The sequence below is a fragment of the Pantherophis guttatus genome, chromosome 10, assembly GCF_059756535.1.
Source record: "Pantherophis guttatus breed Tessera chromosome 10, ASM5975653v1, whole genome shotgun sequence".
Taxonomy (NCBI): domain Eukaryota; kingdom Metazoa; phylum Chordata; class Lepidosauria; order Squamata; family Colubridae; genus Pantherophis; species Pantherophis guttatus.
The window spans coordinates 25389952-25414252 of record NC_142072.1 but is presented as its reverse complement, the minus strand read 5'-3'; the positions used below and the strand labels follow the sequence as shown (position 1 = coordinate 25414252).

Sequence of the window (24301 nt, the reverse complement as noted above, 5' to 3'; positions counted from 1 at the left end):
TGACAGCTGAATATATAAGAGCTGTCAAACAGAGTTCGCGGTCTTTTTTCCTTACCTCAGTTATGCGTGTTGTCAGTTACGATGTGAGTTATTAAACAGTTACCTGAGAAGAATACTCGCCAGTTGCCATTCTTCAGATGACCATACAGTATTTATTAGCTAATTTAGTCACTTTTTTTTTTTTTGAAGAGCTGTTATGGTGCAGTGGTAAAAATGCAGCCATGACAGCTCCCCATCGCCTGGTGCGTTCCCACAAGGAGGGCCTCCTTGGGGTGCCGTCGGCCAGGCAGTGTCGGTTGGCGACTCCTAGGGAATGGGCTTTCTCTGTGGGCACACCTACCTTATGGAATCAACTGGCCCCTGATCTTCGCTCTTTCTGCCGTGACCTCAAAACATGGTTATTTCGCCAGGCCGGATTGGACTGAAGGGGTTTTAAGGGGAGTTTTAATGGTTTTTAGCATTTTAATGTTGAATTTTATGTGTTTTATTGCTGTGAGCTGCCCTGAGTCCTTTCGGAGAGAGGGTGGCATATAAGTTTGATAAATTAATTAATTAATTAATTGCAGGCTAATTCTGCCAAATGCCAACAGTTCAATCCTGACCGACTCAAGGTTGACCCAGCCTTCCATCCTAACGAGATCTGTAAAATGAGGACCCAGATTGTTGGGGGGGGGGGGCGGCAATATGCTGACTCTGTAAACCGTCTCTCTAAAAGTGCTTAGAGGCTTACTTTTTCCTGCTTTTCAAAACCAAATGCCAAACATATTTGCTGCTGTTAAGAGTGTGCTTGTTGTATTTCTGCTTGAATTCTTGTTCAGAAAATAATGACTCATGCAGAGAAATAGTGCCCCCAAAGATAGAAATAGCAATAGAATAGCACTTAGGCATATACCGCTTCCTAGTGCTTTTACAACCCTCTCTAAGCGGTTTGCAGAGTCAGCATATTGTCCCCAGCAATCTGGCTCCTCATTTTACCAATCTCGGAATGATGGAAGGCTAAATCAACCTTGAGCCAGTGAGACTTGAACTGCTGGTAGTTGGCAGAATTAGCCTGCAATGCTGCATTTTTACCACTGCACCATCACAGCTCTATAATTTAGTTTCCCTTGCATTCAAAGGCAACTGATTGATCCAGATCTGGTCACCACAGGGGTGTGTTCTCACTTGAATGTGGAAAGAAAGGAATTTGGAAATGCAGTGAGGGCAGAGCACAAACAATACAAACTGGTACCTCTCTTGTAAGTTCCGTCTTCCAGAATGCAGAGAAGTTGCTCTCATTTTGGACACTCTGAGAATCAAGGAAAGCAGGATATGTTTCACGATTAGTGGCCCTCTGAATGGATTTCAAAAACAATTTAACTCCTTAGTTGTGGAAACTGCTTATAGACAACTTTATAGGACACGTTGTAGAGATATTCTGTACCTGAAGTAATAGTGTAAACAGCTGGCTAGTGGCATGGGATTCAAGAGGCTTTCATGTTTTACTCCCTGATTGATTCAGGTCTAGAGCAGGCAGTCCAACTTCGGTTAATAGTTAAGGGGTACTGCTTACTTTGACCAAGAGGGGCATATTAGTGGCTAAGACGCTGAACTTGTCGATCGAAAGGTCGGCAGTTCAGCGGTTCGAATCCCTAGTGCCGCGTAACAGGGTGAGTTCCCATTACTTGTCCCAGTTTCTGCCAACCTAGCAGTTCGAAAGCACGTCAAAAATGCAAATAAAAAAATAGGGACCACCTTTGGTGGGAAGGTAACAGCGTTCCGTGCGCCTTTGGCATTTAGTCATGCCGGCCACATGACCACAGAGACATCTTCGGACAGTGCTGGCTCTTTGGCTTTGAAATGGAGATGAGCACCGACCCCTGGGGTTGGGAACGACTAGCACCTATGTGCGAGGGGAAACTTTACCTTTTAATACTTCTGTTCTGGAGCATCCTTGCCATCTGTGCAGATGCTAATTAAAGACCCCATTGGCAGTTGTTGGGCTCCAGGGGGAACACTTGGGGATAAGTTCAGGGGCCAAACCTTCCAACAACCTTGAGGAACCAGGTAGAATTCTAGGATTCCAGGGATCAAAGGAAACCATGAGACTTCCCAACCCTCTTGGTATAAGCAAATGTAGGAAGCCAGGTTTTTTAGCATAGTTACTAGGATGGGGTGGGAAACCGTCCTTCCAGTTATTCCCTAAAAGACATCGGATTTGTTGCTGTGCTCAGTGAGAAGCCAGTGATTATGTACAAGAACACTGTGAGAAACAAGGAAACCTCATGACTTCCTTTCAAACAGCCCAGGCAGTTTACTTCTTTCCCACTGTGATCAGCGGCAGGAAGCCAGCCTTCTGTTTCCATGGACCAGCAAATGAGCTCACTGGAGCTCTCTCTCTCTCCCTCTCTCTCTCTCTCTTTCTCTCTCTCTCTCTGTGGTTTTTTTTTGTGTGTGTGTGCGTGCGTGTGTGTAACAAATGTTTGTGTGACTGAAGACCACTGATGGGCCACTTCTGTGTTAAGGTTAAAAGCTGAGGAGATCCTGCATCCTCACGATCTTTTATTAAGAGAATCATCTTTATTTTTTGAAGATATCTAGTGGGGGTTCATTATTTATTTATTTATTTATTATTATTATTATTATTATTATTATTATTATTATTATTATTATTATTATTATTATTATTATTATTATTATTATTATTATTATTATTATTATTATTATGATCCCTAACCAGAATTGCAAAACAAAACACATTAAAAATAGAAATGAAATGGAACCAAAACAAGATAAAATGTTACAATTGAGGAGAGCTTCACCGGTGGGTGAGACAGGTCTGCCCAATTGGACAGGCAGTATAATCAAATTAGGGGAGCGGTGGCTCAGGGGCTAAGACACAGAGCTTGTCGATCGAAAGGTCGGCATTTCAGCGGTTCGAATCCCTAGTGTGCCGCATAATGGGGTGAGCTCCTGTGACTTGTCCCAACTTCTGCCAACCTAGCAGTTTGAAAGCACGTAAAAAAAATGCAAGTAGAAAAATAGGGGCCACCTTTGGTGGGAAGGGAACAGCGTTCCGTGCACCTTTGGCGTTGAGTCATGCCAGCCACATGACCACGGAGACGTCTTCGGACAGTGCTGGCTCTTTGGCTTTGAAACGGAGATGAGCACCGCCCTCTAGAGTCGGGAATATGCACATATGTGTGAGGGGAACCTTTACCTTATAACCAAATTTCCCTATGTTCTAGGAGACTGAAATCTATGATCTGATTACAACAACAACAAAAAAGCCAATTTGTCAGCTTAACCATGCAGTCAAAATAAACATAGCTACCTTAGACCAAACACAACCGTATTTATTTATGTCCTGCCTTTATTATTTATTTATATAAACAACTCAAGGCGGTGAACGTACATAATACACCTTATTTTCCTCACAACAACAATAACCCTGTGAGGTTGGGTGGACTGAGAGAGAGTGACTGGCCCAAAGTCACCCAGCTGACTTTGTGCCCGAGGCAGGACTGGAACTCAACATATCCTTGTTTCTAGCCTGGTGTCTTAACCGCTCAACCAAACTGGCTCACTATATACCTTATATTTATACTCTAACAATTCTATCAGTGAAGAGCAAACCCAGCAAGTGTGGGAATTCAGTGTTTATTCAAGGGCAACAACAGTGATTGTAAGACAATTCTCTCACACACAGAAAAGAAAGGTAGATTTTCTTTTCTTCCTAATCTTCCTCTATTATCATAATTTCAGTAACTGCAAGATGAACCTTCCATTATAAAGGTAAATTATTTAGAAGAGGAAAAATTGTAGTTCTACTTTCATTTAAAAGCAGTATGATTTAGTAGTAAAAATGACTTGTGAATAGGTTAAACCTCTGTTCCATCTTGTTTCTTCTGGGAATTCATTATAATTTTCTTAAATGAATGTTTTTTTGTGCAGGGCTGTTGAGAGGGTACCAAGAGAAGGTATGTGAGCTGCTTGAGCATTAAATAACAGATTGTTTGATTATGTGCCATCAAATTAGTGTTGACTCTTATCAACATGTAGACTTCAATTATGATCTGTCCCTAACCTTCACTCCACTCCACTTGCTATTGTTCTTCTTCCTTTTCTCTTTCCTTCCACCTTTCCCATTAAGAGTTTTCTCCAGGGAGCTGAGTCTTCATAATGTGTGCAAAGTAGAATAATTCGAATCTGGTCATTTGTGCATTGAGTAAAAATTCTGGGTTGGTTTATTTGATGATCCATCTTTTTTTTTTTGACTGCCCAAAACTATTAAATATTCTCAGGAATTTTCAGGCCCAAAGAAACAGGAGCAACATGTGGAGTAACTTCTGAGTAGTTTTTTTTTAAAATTGTTGTTCACCTATGGACAGAATCTTGCCAGACTAAAGCAATTATCTGCAATAACTGTAGATATACTCTGTGAATTGTTAGGGAGGGTCTTATCTTGCTCTCTTCCTGCCCACCAGACATTTGAAGCTCCACTACCTCTTTGCCCTTTTGAAAAAAAAATCCTCCCTCTTGGGATTCTGGAGTATATTTCCATCGCAGGAATCTTCTCAAAGACCAAAAGCATCAACACTCTTCCTGCCCTGTTTCTTCAAAATCCAACTTTCCTTTTCACTCAAGTAACAGGTGCTTCAAAATCTGCTTCCTTCCCCCTCTTTTTCAGATTAAAACCATGATTTTAGGGTTTTCCCCATTCATTTTCCATCTCTTCCATCTCCCATTCCTTACTCTATGCAAAAGGTAAGATGCTCTTGAGATATGACCTAGGTACGTCACTCCATTTCTCAGGTAGGCATTCAGTCTTTTTTTTTTTTTTTTTTTTGTCAAAGAGAAATCCTTCATCTCTGGGAAGTCTTTATGCCATGTCTCCCATTTGGAAAATAAATTTTAAGCTGACAGGTATGGTAGAGTAAATCCTCCCAAAGGATCACAGGTTTGCTAACAGCAGGGTCTTTTTCTGGCAAAGGCTACATCTATGAAATGACAGCAGCCAAGTAAGAATTCCTGGGACAGAAGCAGATGACAGAAGCAGAAACAGATGGCAGATAAGGAAGTGAAGGAACCGCATTGACTCGCAACTCAATGGGACATCCCCAGATAATTTCTGGGCAACCTCTTCTTTCTTCCTTGCCTAGGGGTAAAGGCCAGATAAATCTTCTTTCTGTTTTTGCTGCATGAAATGGTAATGTACTGGCATAGGTGCAGTGGTGGGATTCAAATAATTTAAAAACTGGTTCTCTGCCCTAATGACCAGCTGGGTAGGTGTGACTCGGTGGTCATGTGACTGTGTGGGCATGGCCAACTCAACTTCACTCACATCGATGGGCACTTCGACTTATCGGTTACAATGTAATAAGGGTTAAGCAGAGAGGCAGTTTCTGTAAGCAGGGCAATAAAGATTAGGCTAGAAACACCAAAATGTTTCCTTCCTGCTTTCTTTACAGGATTAGCCCTGTAAAGTGGAAAAAAACAAAGGGAGATTTCTTCCAACAACCAGTTCTCCGAACTGCTTAGAAAGTTAACAACCGGTTCTCCCGAATAGGTGCGAACTGGCTGAATCCCACCACTGCATAGGTGTTTTGTGCAGTTTAGCTGATCTTGGTTCTGAGCTCTCATTCACAATTCTGTGAAAAAAGATCCGGAGAAGTATAGCTTCAAAGATAAAGTCTCATCTGCATTTGCATTTGCTAGACCAATTCTCGAATACGGTTCATCCGTCTGGAACCCGCACTGCATATCGGACATTAATACTGTACAATTGAGACAATCCAGAGATATTTTACGAGAAGAGTCCTCCATTCCTCTACCCGCTATAAAATATCTAATGCTGCCAGACTTCAAATTTTGGGCTTAGACAACTTAGAACTACGCCGACTTCAGTCTGACCTAAGTGTAGTACATAAAATTATCTGCCACAATGTCCTTCCTGTCAATGACTACTTCAGCTTCAACCACAACAATACACGAGCAAATAATAGATACAAACTCAAGATAAACTGCTCCAAACTCGATTGCAGAAAATATGACTTCAGTAACAGAGTGGTCAATGCCTGGAATCCACTACCTGACTCTGTGGTTTCTTCCCCAAATCCCCAAAACTTTAATGGGACCTCACCCATCACCCTCACTCATTCCTAAGAGGTCTGTAAGGGGCATGTATAAGTGCACCAACATGCCTACAGTCCCTGTCCTAATATTCCTTTTTACTTACTCTTTTCATGTATTCAAATTATGTTTATACTTTTACCTGTTATCTTATATGTGCTTGACAAAATAAATAAATAAAATAAATAAAATGGGTGGCTATGTCTGGCTGGGATATCAGTCTGCAGTCCCAGTTGGATTGCAAGAGGGTTTCCTCTGTCCTTCTTTTCCTACTCACAAACAATGTAGACGTTAAGCTTATGTTTAAATCACAAATTGAAGGTCTGTTGTAGCTACATCTACCAAACTTCATCTTGATACTCTTGAAAGGCCTTGGTTTTCATTCTATTCTTTACCTTTCTTGGTTTCTAAGAATCTTGATTAGAAGAATGCAAACTCCTGTGTCCTGAATGTGAGACAAATTTTCATGGTGCGCTTGTATTCTGTTATGCTATTATTTTTAATAATAATACTTAGCAGCGATAGGAGTAATGACAGGGACAGTCAAGTAATAATATTTAGCTAGAGAGAAGAAAAGGTATAATGTGGGTTCTTTGACTTATCGGTTACAATGTAATAAGGGTTAAGCAGAGAGGCAGTTTCTGTAAGCAGGGCAATAAAGATTAGGCTAGAAACAACACCAGAATGTGCCACTATTGCCAGAGGCAATAGTGAAATCAAAATGAAGGTTCAATTGCTAACAAAATTGAAATTAAAAATGTTGACATGAATAGAAATGACAAAATTTTTCTCAAATGATTGGGTGGACTTTTGTTATGTCACAGAATAAGGGGTGTAGTGACCTAGTGGCTAAGATGCCAGGCTTTTCAATCAAAAGTTTGGCCATTCGAGACCCAAGCAATACATGACAGGATGAGTTCCCATTCTTGCTCCAGCTCCTGCCAACCTAGCAGTTTGAAAGCATGCAAATGTAAGTAGATAAATAGGTACCACTTCGGTGGGAAGTTAACAGTGTTCCATGTGCCTTGGCATATAGCTATGCCAGCCACATGACCACGGAAATGTCTTTAGACAACACTGGCTCCCTCGGCTAAGAATCCAAGATGAACATACACACACACAGAGAGAGAATCAGACATGACTGGACAGGGGAAATCTTTAATCTTTGCCTTTAATGTCAATAGAAGTCTAGCGATTCAAAGCAGGAAAGCAAATTTGGCATTTTCCAAGCTGAGGGGAAGAATACAGTGGAAAGATTGCACCTTGTAAGAAGTGCCTCCATCTGTCTGGTGAAACATCTGCAGAAATCAATATCTGATTTTGGCCTAAAGTAGGAGTTGAAAGGATAAAAGCTGAACACAAGGAACCATTCATGGCAGGGGTGGGTTCTGCTTACCTTTACTACCGGTTCGCATCGTGCCCGCGCGCATACACAGATCGCTTCTGATGACGTCAGTGTCAGTGGGCGGAGCCTCCCACCGGTTTTACTACTGGTTCTATAGAACCGGTCCGAACCGGGGGCAACCCACCACTGATTCATGGTGGTTCAGCTGTCTTCATGATTATGCAAAAGTCAGATGTGGATATATGTCGTCAGATCAGGTTTCTAAAGTAGTTCAAAGCTTCTTAGGACTCTCAGAGTCAGAATGTCTCCTGGATCACGCCCACACCTCACAATGTTACTTGTGATCAATGTTTCATCAGTATAATTTTCTTCCATTCCTTCTTATCCATGGAAGTCAATAGCTCATTAATTGAGAGTGCATAAGGAAACCTGTTAAACAAAATAATTTTCTCATTATATTTAACTGATTACTTTTGCTGCCTTGAATGAAAAACATTGATTCCTCTGAACATGGTCCTCCCTTAAAAGGCTCCTAAGGAATCATGATAACATGCTTTTACCTCCAAAGAAAATGTTTCAGGTGAGCCCAGACCTCTCAATTCATGCACACGTTCAGAACTTTAAGTGAATAACATGGCGTGTTTGGTTGAACCGGCTCCTAAAAATGATGGTGGATCAATCTCTCTGGGGCTGGGTTTCTCAATCTTGGCAATTTGAAGATGTGTGGATTTCAACTCCCAGAATTCCCTAGCTAGCAGGGGAAATTCTGGGAGTTAGAATCCACAGATCTTCAAGTGGCTAAGGTTAAGGAGCATTGTCCTGCGGCTTATACTTGCAAAGCTGAGGGAAATGGCAGTTTCGCCTGGAGATCCTTTCTTTGAAGAGCGGGAATTGATTAAGCTTCAACAAATGATAGGCAGCCTTTTCAGGCATGAAGGGTCACCAGGTCACCATCTCCCTTCAAAATGGGGGAAAAAAAGATTGGCAGAAATCTGCCAACATCTTGCCAAAGTTCAGTGATCTTCTTTCTGTGAGCTTTTGCTTTTTCGTAGAAGAGCATAGTCAAAGATTTAGGCACATTCACTTGAAATTCCAGAGAATATCGCACAAGAATACCAAAAGATTTGGATTTTTTTTTTCATTTTTAAAGGAAACCACTAAATACTGAGGTTCTGTGGACTCCATTTAGGGGTGCTTAGGCTGAGTTTTCAGTTCCTTGATTTGGCACTTTCGTACCTCTTTCATTCTTCTCCCTTCTAGGTAATAAGATTGTTGCTCCCCGAGTGACTGTCTCTCTCTCTGTGTGTGTCTCTCTCTCTTTGTCACACACACACTCAAGAGGCCCACAAAAGCTCCTGCAACTTTCTTTTGCCCTTAATTGATATTCTGCATCGTCTTGGCGAATTATAACAAGGCCATCGGGGAACGCGCCTTGTTTTCAGTTGCTGATATGCCTGTATCAGGAAAATATCTACACACTTTGAAAGAAATCTGTCCTGGGACAGCAAACCGATGGGGCTGTTTTCTCTGACATCGTATAGTGCAAATCTGCTTTCAAGGTAGGGGTTTTTTGAAATGCAAATGTGCGTATCATCAAAAACCCTAGAACATTTTCTCTCCTTGCCTGTCAAATGGAATCCTTGGTGATTTGTAAATGTATCATGAAAAAAAGGAATCCCAGAAAAATGTAATCTGTTGAGAACCCATTTTAAGGCTTGCAAGTTTGGAATTTCTTTTTCCCAAACCACCAGTCTGGTTTCTTTTTTTAAGGGTAAAAGACATAGCCAAAAAACTATACTAATTGTAATGCTTTCCTTGACATTTCTTGGGTGTTTTGACTTAAAATTGGTCTGAAGTTGAGATTTACCATGTTTCCCCGAAAATAAGACCCTTATATTTTTTTGAACCCTGAAATAAGTGCTTGGCCTTATTTTCGGGTTAGGTCTTATTATTTTGGGAAATATAGAGCAAGATGGGGCTCCTCTTGCTGTCATACCTGATTTCCACCTCTGTCTCCCTAACCTAACCAGAGAAAATGGCAGGGACCAGTTGTGCATGTGCTTAAATATTTTTGGGGAGGGCTTATTTTTGGGGAGGGCTTATAGGAGGAAAAAATTGTTTAATATGAATTGACCTCCAAAACATATATAAAAGGTAGAATACTATTTGTGATCCTAATTATTCCTGGAAAATAATTATTGAATGTCTCCCGTGTAACTTTCCTTTTCTTTATCAAACCTCCTTTCATCATTCTCTTCTCCAAACTGAAAATACCCAATTTCTTCAGCCTGTCCATTTTTTAAATAAATAATTTGGATTAAGAGCATTAAGAGCAACAAGAAATGCTAATACAAACTAAATTTAAACTTAAATTAAAAATTTAAGTTTAACTTAAATTAAATATTAAAAAAAAGAGAGAAATAAGAGAAAAAGCGAAGAGTACAATAAAGAAAGAAAAGAGAAGAAAGTAGGGAAAAAGGGCAAGATGTAACAAAAGACACAAAGGTATAGAGTCATATGACAATGAGATGGATGCATATACATTTAAATTTTATTTAAATTTATAAAATTTATCTAAGTACTAAAAAGATAAAGAAGTAGTTTCCAGTATTCTTCGCAGCACTTATTGTATGTTAACCTCTCTCTCTAAAGTTACATGATGACTTTCTTTGATCTATAATCTATCTTGTCTAACCATCAAAACCAGAAATCACAAGATCATTTTTTATGCAAAAAGTCCTTAAGTGGGTTTCAAGTCATCAATACATTTTATCAGCCTATTCCCATGGGGCATATCCTCCAGCCCCTGTATCATCTTTATCCCTTTCCTCCAAACCCTCTCTGACTTTTCGATATGGAAACCAGGATCTCAAGGTATGGCTTCACCAGTTCAAGAATAGACGAGAATAAGGACTTGAGACATCTTTGGCAGAAGATCATGAAATTGGTTTTGATCTCCTGGGGACCCAAATGCATATAGTTCTTTCATCCTGTACTTTTTGTGGCTATCACTACTTCTGATCTGGAAAAGATTCTTGAAAAAGATTACCTTTATAGCAAGCCCTGAAAAGGATTGCCTTTATGGAACATGATGTATCTAGGGATACAGTAGTTCCTCTTGGGATCATACTTGTCAGGCCCAAACAACCAAGAACAACATGTGGAGTGACTTTTGAGTAATTCTCTTACATTAAAGGAATGCCTACAAACAGTTATTTTGCCAGGCTAAAGCAGCTATCTGTAGCATTAACAGAGGGATACAATCAAGATCAAGTGAGGTACTAATACCACTCTATAAAGCCCTAGTAAGACCACATCTAGAGTACTGCATCCAGTTTTGGTCACCACACTATAAAAAAGACGTTGAGACTCTAGAAAAAGTGCAGAGGAGAGCAACCAGGATGATTAGGGGACTGGAGACTACTAGTCTAGTGAAGAGAAGGACCAGGAGAGACATGATAGCCATCTTCCAGTACTTGAGGGGCTGCCACAGAGAGGAGGGGGTCAAGCTGTTTTCCAAAGCACCTGAAGGCCAGACAAGGAACAATGGATGGAAACTGACCAAGGAGAGATTCAACCTGGAAATGAGGAGGAACTTTCTGACAGTGAGAACAATCAACCCATGGAACAGAAGTTGCCTTCGGAAATGGTGGGAGCTTCATCACTGGAAGCTTTCAAGAAGAGACTGGATGGCCATTTGTCAGAAATGGTGTAGGGTCTCCTGCTTGGGTGGGGGGTTGGAATAAATGACCTACAAGGTCCCTCCCACTTCTGTTATTCTGTTATTATTCAATGATACATCTAATAGCTCCTCAAGTTGTAGAATCTTGAATGCTCAAGTCTGAGAAAAACAGTGCAATACTTTCCTTAGCTGTAAGTTTAGCGAGTTGCCGGAAAGCTCATTGCTAAACAGTGTGGTGGTTCAGTGAGGCATCATGAAACCGCATCTGATTATGTGACCTTTATTGCTGTGGTCATTAAGTGAATCATCACAGTCATTCAGTGGGACATTGCATGACCATAAATTGCAACCTTCCCTGTTGGCTTCCTTCCTTGACTCCGGTAGCGATTGCCGCCCGGGTGTCATTTTCCTGGTTTTAACCATGTTTTTTTACCTTCTGCGCTTCTGAACCGGTAAAGAAGATAAGTAGATTTCACCCCTGATATAAAGGCCTTATTTCAGGGGTGAAATGCTCCCGGTTTGGACCAGATCGCCTGCTCTGGTAGCGATGGAGGCAGGTGGTTCGGAGAACTGGTAGCAAAAATCCCTGCCCCCCCCACATGCCCAGCTGAGCTGCGTGATCATCAGAGGCTTTTTTTTTTTACTTTTAAATGCATTTTTTCTACAACCTCTTTGGCCGAAAAAATGCTTTTAAAAGTAAAAAAAAAAAAACGTTTGCACGGCTCAGCTGGGGTCGTCAGAGGCTTTTAAAGGCAATTTAAAGGTTGTAGAAAAAAAATGCTTTTAAAACTAAAAAAAAAAAAAAAAGTTGGCCATGCCCAACCAGTCACATTACCTCCCACCACCAAGCCATGCCCACAGAACTGGTAGTAACAAATTTTACATTTCATCACTGCCTTATTCCCCCCCACCCCCCAAATTGGTTGCCAAACTTTCTGCTCCTTACTCTTCTTGGATTGCTGTGCTTTGTTACGTGAAGCCATCAGACCTGTCTTTTTTTTTTTTTCTTACAAAATCAGGCAGGTGTCTTTAAAAAGTACTAACGTTTTATTAGCAGTTGCAACACTTTAATCAGGTTTTCCCAGGAAGAAAAAAAAAACCATCGCTGTCTAAAAATACACTTGTTCATCCGACAGCTTCTTCACACCCATCTTTTCATGCTTGAACAAATGCAATAATTGACAACTCCAGATTAACCCTTCCTACACACACACACACACACACACACACACACACACACACACACACACACACATATATATATATATATGTAGGTCTTTGGTTATTCGGGTCTTCTCCCACGTAAAATTGGAAGTGTCTTGGCGACGTTTCGACGAAATCTCATTCGTCATCTTCAGGCTGGTGTTCTCGGCTTCGTGGTTCCAGGAGCAATGTGAGATCGCAGCTGTCTCTTCCTTTTAACTGCTAGTGGGGGTGTGAGCTGATTGGGTGGGAACTTGCCTGTGTTCTGATTGGGTGGAGGTGTGTTCTGATTGGTTAGGGGCTTGGCTGTGCTCTGATTGGCTGGGGGTGTGTTCTGTTTGGGTGGGGGCTTGGTTGTGCTCAGCTTAGTCTGAGTTGCAGGGGGATTTGAGCTGGTGAGCTGCGTTGTTGTTGTTTGGCTTCGTGTTTGTGGCCGTGCGAGCTCTTCATGGTTCAGACTAAGCTGAGCACAACTAAGCCCCCACCCAAACAGAACACACCCCCAGCCAATGAGACTTCGTCAAAACATTGCCAAGAAACCTCCAATTTTACGCGGGAGAAAACCCGAATAACCAAAGACCTACATATATATATGTCTATTTGTCTATGTAAGTTTTAGTGTTTACATATATATAGTGTTTACCAAGACACCTGGTCTACCCCAACACATGGGAGGGGGCATTCTGCTCCCTTTTGCCTTTCAGCTTCAATCCCTCCAATCCCTCAAGCAGTTGCATTCACGACAAACCATTTTATACCAAATTTATATTTTGCTGATAAAGAAATAATTTACATAAAAACTTACATAAACATATATATATATATATATGCCCAGAAACTAGTGAATTGTGATTTCAATAAACTAGGGCTGCATAATATCTTGGTTTACATAGGTAGAACCTGGCTAAAGAGAAATACACATAAAACCTATGAAAAAGAAAGAAAAACAAATATTGTACCTTTACAGGGAGGATACATGAGATGAGGGTGTGGCTAACTGAGGAGGCCTTATAAGGCTGAAATAGATCTATCTTAGTCTCCCAATGGGCAGCAAAGGGTCTGCTGGCTGCCAGAAGAAAAAAAGCCCAGAAACTAGTGAATTGTGATTTCACTGAACTAGGGCTGCATAATATCTTGGTTTACGTAGGTAGAACCTGGCTAGAGGAACCAACTTCTTCCCTGGTCCAACACCTTAAAGCCACAGGACATGATATTGACTTTAAAAAGACCAGAACTATCACCAAAACTGAACACTTTAACAACAGAATAATCAGAGAAGCCATCGAGATAGAAAAATGCCCACATAGCATGAATAAACAAGATGATACCTCCCACCTACCAGCCATTTGGAAACCTGCCCTTATTGACAAATGAGTCCTTAACACAAAGAATGACACCAGACCCACACTCACGAAAACCACACAGGATGTCACCACCACACATCCATGCAAAAAGCAAACCCACACTGATGAGGCACAACCACAAACCAGAAGCCAGACCACAGCTGCATCATTAGCCACTTTAAACCCCTCCAATCCATACATGAAGCAAACTGACACCCACCATGAAGATGTGGCACGACCACGAATGTGAAGCCAAACAACAGCAATGCAGCTCACCAGCTCAAATCCCCCTGCAACTCAGACTAACCCGAGCACAACCAAGCCCCCACCTAAACAGAACACACCCCCATCCAATCAGAGCACAGCCAACCCCCCATCCAATCAGAGTACAGCCAAACCCACAACCAATAGGAACACACCTCCACCCAATCAGAACAGAGCCAAGCTCCCACCCAATCAGTTCACACCCCCACTGGCAGTTAAAAGGAAGAAACAGCTGCGATCACATATTGCTCCTAGAAGCACAAAGCCGAAAACACCAGCCTGAAGATGACGAATGAGACTTCGTCGAAACGTCGCCAAGACACTTCAAATTTTACACGGGAGAAAACCCAAATCACCAAAGACAGACAGACAGACAGACAGACAGACAGACAGACAGACAGACAGACATACACTACTAAGGTCTGTGATTAAAACTTTTTTTTTCTTTCAAAAAGAAAGAAAAAGAAAGAAAGAAAAATCTTTGGCCCCAGGAACATCAAGCTGGTGACAGCTATTTCAGGACTCTTTCAAAGAAATCTATTTCCTTCCCCACAGCCAGGGAAGTTTCTCTAATTTGCTTTTGGAATTAATAGTTTGAAGTGAATTGGACAAATTGAAGTGGCTCTCTGCTGCAAAAAAAATATATTCACTGCTTTTCTTTTTTAGCACGGTTGCTGCTGAGCGAGATAATAACAACTCTAAACAAAAGCTAATTTTGGGGGGAGGCTATTAGAGAGCTAATAGACTCTCTCTTGGCTATGGAAAGTTCTAGCTTGGTTTTCTCTTGTCCCACTTAGAGCCTAGCTTAGAGATCCAAAATCACCAGCAAGGGTATCTTCGTAAAGTCATTTTGGGGCTTGAAGCTGTATGGTAGCACTTTAGTAGAAGGGACCAGCATCTGCTCACATTGCCAATGATATGACAATGGCTGGGGCCCACTTAAACCAGGGATCCCCAAATCCTTCAGATGTTTTATTGCCTCCTAAACATTTATTAAATAAAAATAATTTAATTACTACTGTAATTAATAGTGCCACAAATAACAACAACAACATCTGTAATACTACTACTAATAATAATATAGTGAAAGAAAGCAAAGGTCGTACTAATAGTAATAGGTTCCTTGGATGCAATCCCAAAACAACTGGAGCACCCCTTGAATGCCATCAGTATTGACAAATAATTAGTCAATTGCAAAAGGCAGCTTTACTTAGAACAGCTTACATCCCGTAACGATACTTTTAACACCATCAAACATCCACATCTGCCTATCCAAGGTCCTTGGGAAGGATTCAATAGGTGGATAAAAATGCCAGATCCAGTCTGAACATCTGGCTGACTGTGCCATAAACCATAATAGATAATGGAGTCCAGTAACAACTCAACAGCTAGATAAGGCAACTGAAGGCTGCCCTTGCTGGTGGCTGACCATCCAAATTTGGATAACACTGTTTGGCATGGAGTCTTCAGAGTCCCCAAAAGATTAATTGATTCCAATCAACCTTCCATCATTTATTTTCATTTCATAAGTTTATTTGTCAAGCATATATAAGATAACAGGTAAAAGTATAAACATAATTTGAATACATGAAAAGAGTAAGAGTAAAAAGGAATATTAGGACAGGGACGGTAGGCACGCTGGTGCACTTATGCATGCCCCTTACAGACCTCTTAGGAATGGGGTGAGGTCAACAGTAGACAGTCTAAGGTTAAACTTTTGGGGGTTTGGGGAAGATATTACAGAGTCAGGTAGTGCATTCCAGGCATTGACCACTCTGTTACTGAAGTCATATTTTCTGCAATCGAGTTTGGAGCGGTTTACCTTGAGTTTGTATCTATTGTTTGCTCGTGTATTGTTGTGTGGTTGAAGCTGAAGTAGTCATTGACAGGAAGGACATTGTGGCAGATAATTTTATGTACTACACTTAGGTCAGACTGAAGTCGGCATAGTTCTAAGTTGTCTAAGCCCAAAATTTGGAGTCTGGTGGCATAAGGTATTTTATTGTGGTTATCAACCACATATTGACCTCCAGCCATTTATCAGCTCCTTAGATAGTCTGCTAATGGACGGAGGTCAGTGTTAATCACTTTGGGGGACCCTGACAGAGACAGAACTTGAGGAGACCCACCACAGAGAATGGGAAGAAGATGATATTCACTCAGTGCTGCCTTTTGCAGCATTTTCTCCTAGACGTAGGTGCCACCACCCACCTTGGTCTGAAGCGGTTGACAAGATATTCTTCAGATCAGCCTTAGCAAAAGGCACCCACATTTGTTGGGCTGAAAGTGCATCAGTCTCTGAACAGGATGTTGGGGTCATTCCTGCAAAAAGGGATGGGTCAAGCAGAAAGAGATTTAAAAGGATGGGTGAATGTTCTTCTCTCCTTGTATTTATTGTTCTTTATTGATAGTGTTGAGCCAATTATACCATTTATTCCATATTCTGTAGTAGTTTGTCTCTTCTTTTTCTTTTATTTCTTTTGTTAATCTGTCCATCTCAGCGCATTCTAAGATCTTATCTATCAGTTCTTCTTCAGTTGGGATTCTTTCCTGTTTCCAATTTTTTTGCATGTTATTCATGCTGCTGTTAAGATGTGTGGCATCAATTATTTTATTTCTTTGGGGTATGGTTTTGTAAAGATTCCTAACAAGAATGTTTCTTGTTTCTTTTCTATTTGCTGTTCTGTTATTTCTTCTATCCATTTCTCAATGTTCGACCAAATTTTTTTTGCTGCCGGGCACGTCCAGCATAGATGATAAATAAATACAATAAATACAAGGAGAGAAGAACAGAAATACTATATATATATATATATATATATATATATATATATATATATATATATATATATATATATATATATATATATATATACACATACATACATACATACATACATACATACATACATATCTGAGAAGTGGGTGTGGCTCACCGATGACGCCTTAAAAGGCAGAAATAGCTATCTGAGTCTCCCAGAGAGCAACTCTGAGTCTCACAGAGTTGCAGTTTGTCAGCAGAAAAAAGGCCCAGAAACTTGTGAATGAGATTTCACAGAACCAGGGCTGTAGAACAACTTAGTTTACGTAGGTAAAACCTGGCTAGAAAGAATATGCATACATACATACATACATACATATATATTATATGTATTGAGTGGTATAATTATATATATAATATGAATGTAGAAATGTAAAATAGTAAAGATATAATCAAAATATATAGATCTCTACAGGGGGAAAGGGGAAAAAAAAGAAAAGAGAAGAAAAGGAGAAGGAGGGGAAAAAGAAGGAGTAACAGACTAAGAAATAGGGGAAGAAGAATAAAGTAACAGATGGAAAACCACTATGAAACAATGCTTAAAAAGGATAAGCTATTTATGTGTCGTATGTTGTGTAAATGTCAAATTTTTGTTTTAATAAAATTTATAATTTTTTTAATAAAAGGATGAGTGAATGAAATCATCTAGATACATCTTACAGTATTGCTTTGATGATGCGATCTAGGCTGGTAGCAAAACAGGGAAAAAAAACCAAGTTCAGAGAGCACCAAGAACCTAATAATTCAACCCTAAGCTTCATATATTTTCAACTAGTGCAGTATTACTTCAATTACTTCAATTATTTAATTGTTAACTCCTAATACATATTTATAGCAATCTCTACCCTTTCGTATCTCAGTTGATTCTCGTGTCTGAAATAAATAGAAATGCATGTAAGAGAAAAAAAAAATCCATCAGTTTTTCTGCCTTGCAGGTGCATTCTGCAGATGGAGGAGGTGAGAGAATTAGAAATGGTTAGAAATAGTGTGAGAATGGTTGCTGGTCCCACAGAATCTGTGGACAGCAGTATCCACAGAGGAACAGGATGCCAAAGCAGCATGGTGACATCATGACAGAAGTCCCACCCCTTTTGAAAGCAAAGGTCCCCAACCTTTTGGCACCAGGGATTTGGTTTCATAGAAGACAATTTTTCCATGGATCTGGGGGTGGGTGGGAGGAGGACGCAATTTAGATCCCGTGCAATTGTGGTTTTGCTCGCCTGCCACTCACCTTCAGCTCATATGATTCCGGGACACTGTCAGAAATGTGAGTCAGTTGTCAAGCATCCCAATGTAAATCAGGAAACCCTGGGGATGCTGCAATGGTCATAACTGTGAAAAACGATCATAAGTCACTTTTTTCAGTGCTGTTATAACTTTGAACGGTCACTAAATGTTGTAAGTCGAGGACAACCTGTATATCTTAAGTCTGAAATAAATAAGTAATTTCTCCCTGGCCAAGCGAAGCATCAGGGCTGTCGTGCCTGTTGATTTCCTTGTAGGATCTAGTCTCCTTGGTGACATCTTTTATCAGGTGGAACATTTCCTTGTGATGGCAAGGATCCTGCAAGTAAGAGAGAGAGGAGAGGGAAAAATAAGGCAATTTTAGCCAGAGGAAGGCATTACTATTAATCTTCTCATTGTTCCTATCACCCATCTACTCCCACTTGTGACTGCATGACTGTAACCTTGTTGCTGGTATCCTTACGATTTATATTGACTGCTTCCCTATGACTATCATTAAGTGTTGCACCTTATGATTCTTGACAAATATATCTTTTCTTTTATGTACACCGAGAGCATATGCACCAAGACAAATTCCTTGTGTGTCCAGTCACACTTGGCCAATAAAGAATTCTATTCTATTCTATTCTATTCTATTCTATTCTATTCTATTCTATTCTATTCTATTCTATTCTATTCTACTCTACTCTATTCTATTCTATTCTATTCTATTCTATTCTATTCTATTCTATTCTATTCTATTCTATGTTATTCTATTCTTCATTTATGTTATTCTATTCTATTCTATTCTATTCTACATTCCTATGTTATTCTATTCTATTCTATTCTATTCTATTCTATTCTATTCTATTCTATTCTATTCTATTATGTTATTCTGTTATTCTATTCTATGTTATTCTCTTCTATGTTATTCTATTTTCTATTCTATTCTTCATTTCTATTCTATTCTATTCTATTCTATTCTATTCTATTCTATTCTATTCTATTCTATTCTATTCTATTCTATTCTATTCTATTCTATTCTATTCTTCATTCCTATGCTATTCTATTGGCTCCTGGAATCTTCCAGGGAGAGACCTTAGCTGTGCTTCAAACGCGTGGCTAAAAACTCAGGGACGGGGACAGCCTGCCCTGCCTGGGTACAGCTTGTGTATATTCAGAGCGTAAAAATAACTTTGCATGAGTTATGCAAATGACACCACTTTGCATAACTGCCATCTTGACTGTTTTACATTATCATTTGGTTGTTGCTTTGTTTTTGCTGGCTCTGGCTTCTGAGGTGGCATCAAGCTTGAATTCCTTATATAGGTAGTCCTCAATTTGCATCCATATTTTTTTTTTTTAGCAACCGTCTACAGCTACAACTGCATCCAAAAAAGTACTCACAATTACAACCATTGCAGCATCCCAGTAGTCCTATGATCAAAATTCAGGTGCTTAGCAATTGGCATGTATTTACCATGGTTACAGCATCCTAAGGTCACATGACTGCCTAGGATTACCTTCCCAGCCAACTTCCGACAAGATAAGTCAATAGAGGAAGCCAGGTTTGATTAATAACCATGTGATTCACTTAACAACCAAAAAAATAATACAATTGGGCATGACTCACTCAAAAACCACTTTGCTTAACAAAACAACAGAAATTCTTACGGCCCAGTGGTTGTCATAAGTCAAGGACTTCTGTACTTCTTCATACTTGAGGAGTAGAAAGTTGCTTATCTGTTTCTTTTTTTAAAAAAAGCAGAATCTCCTAGTACTGTGTGCAGAATTCTGCAGCTAGGCCAGCGATGAAATCCAATTTTTTTTTTACTACCGGTTCTGTGGACGTGGCTTGGTGGGCATGGCTTGGTGGGTGTGGTGTGGCTTGGTGGGCGTGGCTTGGTGGGCATGGCAGGGGAAGGATACTGCAAAATCCCTATTCCCACCCCACTGTCAGGTGTGCTTCCTTCAAAGTCCAGGAAAGAATGAGCCAAACTCCATATTTTATAGAGTAATGTACTTTTACTGGAAGATGAAATGAACGCAACCAAAGGAAAGCTGAAACTAAAGCAATAGGCGCGAAAGTTGCATATAGAAAGCATCCCCTCCCACTGTCCATCATCAATCACCCAATCCAAAGGTCTCCCAGAGGCCAGGTGGAAGCATGTCTGGCATCGTCATCAATCAGGAACGCGGTGACGGTTGACCCGATAGCCACTTCGGTGCTTAGGTTTCGTTTCTTCAAAATCCACCAGCTTTCTTCCCTCCCCCGTTTCTTATGGCAGCCAAAGCAGAAAGTCGGAGGCTGACACCCCACTTTGGGGTCAGCCAGAGGTGGCATCTGTCGGTTCTCCAAACTGCTCAAAATTTCCACTACCGGTTCTCCAGAACCTGTCAGAACCTGCTGGATTTCACCCCAGAGCCAGGCTCTTGTAACATCACACCATGTGTAGAACTTAGCCTGAGCATCAAAGCATGCCAAATCCAGACTTCTCAGATAAGAATTTGGGGAGCAGAAGTCATGCATCATGAAGACCCCAGTATTGGGGAAAGCTGCACAAGACAAATTCTGGCGGAATTTAACTCGATACCCTGTTCCTAATTTGGGTGTTCCTTCCAGCATCCTTTCGTCCGTTGTGCTGAGTGCAGAATTTTGAATTGTCTCTTCTGTCCTCCCAATTTTGATGGACTTTTTTTTAGGATTAACAGATTAACAGAGTTGGAAGGGACCTTATAGGTCATCCAGTCCAACCCCCCGCTCAAGCAGGAGACCTTACACCATTTCTGACAAATGACAGTCCAATCTTTTCTTGAAAGTTGCAAGTGATGAAGTCTCCTGTGCCTGCTGGCTTGCAACTAGATCTCATCTCCTAAAGCTGAACAATCAACCACCAGTCAACCAGCCAAGCTGTATGTACACAGAAGAGGAGGCCCATAAAGAAAAGCTGATGAATACAAAGCCCTGGTGACATCTGCCTTTACAGTTTCGTGGGAATTTTCTTTCCCCATTGAAGTAGCTTCTGCTTTTCTGCCTTATTTGCAGGGCCCTTTGAAGTCTTCAGATGCAGTTTTGAAGTTGGAGGTTATCTCAATATTAGCACTATTGCTGGTAGTGCTAATTTTCTGTTGTGTGACTTTCTGAATCCTGAAACAACTTGAGTGCTCACCCTTCCCAATTTGAAAAAAGCCCCATAAATGGAGATGTTTTCTCCATATTTCTTGTCTTGAAATGGAGTGGAAGTGTGAGAACCAAATACAAGAACATTCTGTCTGAGAAAATTTCATAAAATATTTTCTCTTTTGAAAATACTTGAAAGAAATGTCCAAAGTAAATCAGACAAGACAGATGATAGATGATAAATTAATAGATCAATAGATTGATAGAAAAAGTTTTAAACAAGAACATAAAAGCTAACACAAAGTAAAGAAGAAAAGTAAAGAAGAAAGTCAAGAAGAAAAAAAGAAAAAGATCAAAGAAAAAAAGAAAAAGATCAAAGAAAAAGCAAAAAGTGCAAGAAAGGAATAAAAGTTGAAGAAAAATAGAAAAGAAAGAAAATAAGATATAAGGAAGTGGCTTCCGATATTCTTTACAGCAGTTAGAAATAGAGTTTTTCCCCTCTCTTTAAAGTTATATCACCCTACTCTTCTTTTTACAATCTATTCTATACTGTCTAATTTGTGGGTGTGTGGAATAATACAATCTTTAAAGGATAAAAATTAACAAAAACTAATATAAAGAACAAAAGAAAGAGAAAGAGATCAAAGAAAAGGCAAAAAAATGCAAGAAAAGATGAAAGCTGACGAAAAATAGAAAAGAAAGGAAAAAAGGAGAGCGAGGGCAGATTTTCAAAGTATGTTATACAGGCACCTGCACTCAACCCTGACTTATCCAGTGAAGTTTACCTGCTGTGAAGTGCAAAGAAAATTGGATGGCATCTGTGTGCTTTGATGCCACATCAATCTGAGAAATTTCTCTGGCAACTTAAAAGGTTTGATAAGGCCGGACATCTCTAAGGAAGTGCTTAGTGTCTTTCTTTCTCAGCAGGACAAATATTTCTCTTTTGCACTATCCATTGTGCAATACAATGGGGACTAGACACTCTCCATTCATTTACAGAATACAGAATAACAGAGTTGGAAGGGATCTTGGAGGTCTTCTAGTCCAGCCCTCTACTCGAGCAGGAGAGCCTATATCCGTGATGATGAACCTATGGCATGCATGCCGGAAGTGGCACACAGAGCCGCCTCTCTAGGCATGCGAGCTGTCACCCGTTGCTTTTCCAGGTTCCAGCACTCTGGCTACGTGGTCTTCATGCACATGGGAGTGCTGGAAACGTACGATGTGCATGCTCATGCCGGAAAGATGATCTTCCGGTTCCCAGCGCATGCATACGCACCGGCCAGCTGGTCTTTGTGCATACATGGGTGCCAGAAACCGGACGATCAGGTGGCTGATGTGCATGCACACCCAGGAAACCGGAAGATCATCTTCCTGCCACGTGCATCTGCACTGGGCGACTGCTCTTACGGGTTCTGGCACATGAATGTGCGCACGCCATGGGTGGGTTTCTAAATTTTTTTACTACCGGTTCTGTGGGCGTGGCTTATTTTATGGGCATGGTTTGATGGTCATGTGACAAGCAATTCTTTAGGATTTAGCAGAGGTACTGGTCTACCAGGCTTTTAACTGCTTGCAGGTCTGTACCAGTCTACCTATTCGTTTTTGGAGCATTCTGGTCTGCCCATTTGTTTTTGGAGCGCACTGGTCTCCACCACACTGCCTTTTACCGCTGATCAGCTATAGGGCGGCCCTTTGAAGCTCCGTGGCAAGAGTTTAAACAGTTTTTTTCCTTCTAGCCAATCAGCTGGGACTCAGGAGGCAGCAAATAGATTGGGGGTGGGGCCAAATAAAAGGTAAGAATAACGTGGGGGGGAGTGGGGGGCAGGAGGGCCCAGCTCCTGAACAAAGAGAACCGGTTCAGTGACGTCATATCGTCACCGCTACCAGCTCGGCCGAACCGGGCCGAACTGGGAGGAAACCACCACTGGCGCACACTCACTCCCATTTCAGCACTGAGTGCCAAAAAGGTTTGCCAGCACTGGCTATATCATTCCGGACAAATGACAGTCTAATCTCTTCTTAAAATCATTTCCTCATATTTTATTTCCATCATTTCTTGAAGTCCACCTTTCCTGAGAAAAAATATTTTCCGGCCAGAGTGAATTGCTATCATTGAGAGGAGGGATACAGAAGAAGAAGAAGATAGAAGAAGCAAATGATTTGAATCTCTTTCAGTAGTGGATGGAGTCTGTGCCTGGAACAGAAGCTAATGGATCCCCTGGAGCTAGACATGGCTGGGGAGAATCCATCCCTCCTGGTTCTTTTAGACCTTTCAGTAACCTTCAGTCATGATCACGGCATCCTCCTTGGCCACCTGCATGGATTGGGAGGCGGGGTTTGTTCTGCAAGGTTTCTGCTCCTTCTTATGTGGATGGTAACAGGTGATGATTCTGGTGATGGAGAAATCTGTCTGTGCCAGTTTGGAGAATCACAAAGTTCGCCCCATTTTCTATTGCTTTTTAATATCAGCATAAAGGTGTTAGATGAGGCCAGCTGTTAGTTCAGAGTTATGTATTACTGCTTAATTTGAAGTTTGTGACTCTCCTTCAGTCCCAAACCTGGAAAGGTATAGTGTTAAAAGGTTGGCCAAGGACCAGAAAGACCCAGATCCATTATCAGTCACCAAGTCTAATCTATCTCACAAGATTGTACTGTGGGAAAACAGGAGGAGGGACCACTACCCTGTTTCCCTGAAAATAAGACCCAACCGGAAAATAAGCCCTAGCTAGCATGATTTTTCAGGATGCTGGTAATATAAGCCCTACCCCCAAAATAAGCCCCAGTTAAGATCATCAGCCAGATGGACACAATGTATTTCCCGAAAAATAAGACCTAACCAGAAAATAAGCCCTAATGCAACTTTTGGAGAAAAAAAATTAATATAAGACCTTATTTTCAGGGAATATAAGGTCTTATTTTCAGGGAAACATGATTATGTACATTACCTGGAGCTCCTGTATAGTATATATAAAAAAGTACAACAAACAAACAGCTCCATCCTGGATTGAACTGGTGATATGGTGGAAGACTTGACTTGGTACCTGGAGGCTATAAGGATCCAAATGGAATAAAAGGATGTGGTGTTAAATCCTAATAAGGTTGGATTCCTGCTCCTCCAGGCAGAATCCACCTATGCATTTAAGTAGTGAGTTTGGTTGTGGTGGTGCCCCTGAAGGAACAATTT

At 40.8% G+C, this 24301-nt stretch overlaps 1 protein-coding gene across 8 annotated transcripts in view; it reads left to right on the top strand.

The window, feature by feature from the left end:
* The window catches only part of ADGRB2 (adhesion G protein-coupled receptor B2), a 313970-nt gene that overhangs the window by 10585 nt on the left and 279084 nt on the right, over positions 1–24301 (top strand). The window lies entirely within an intron of this gene.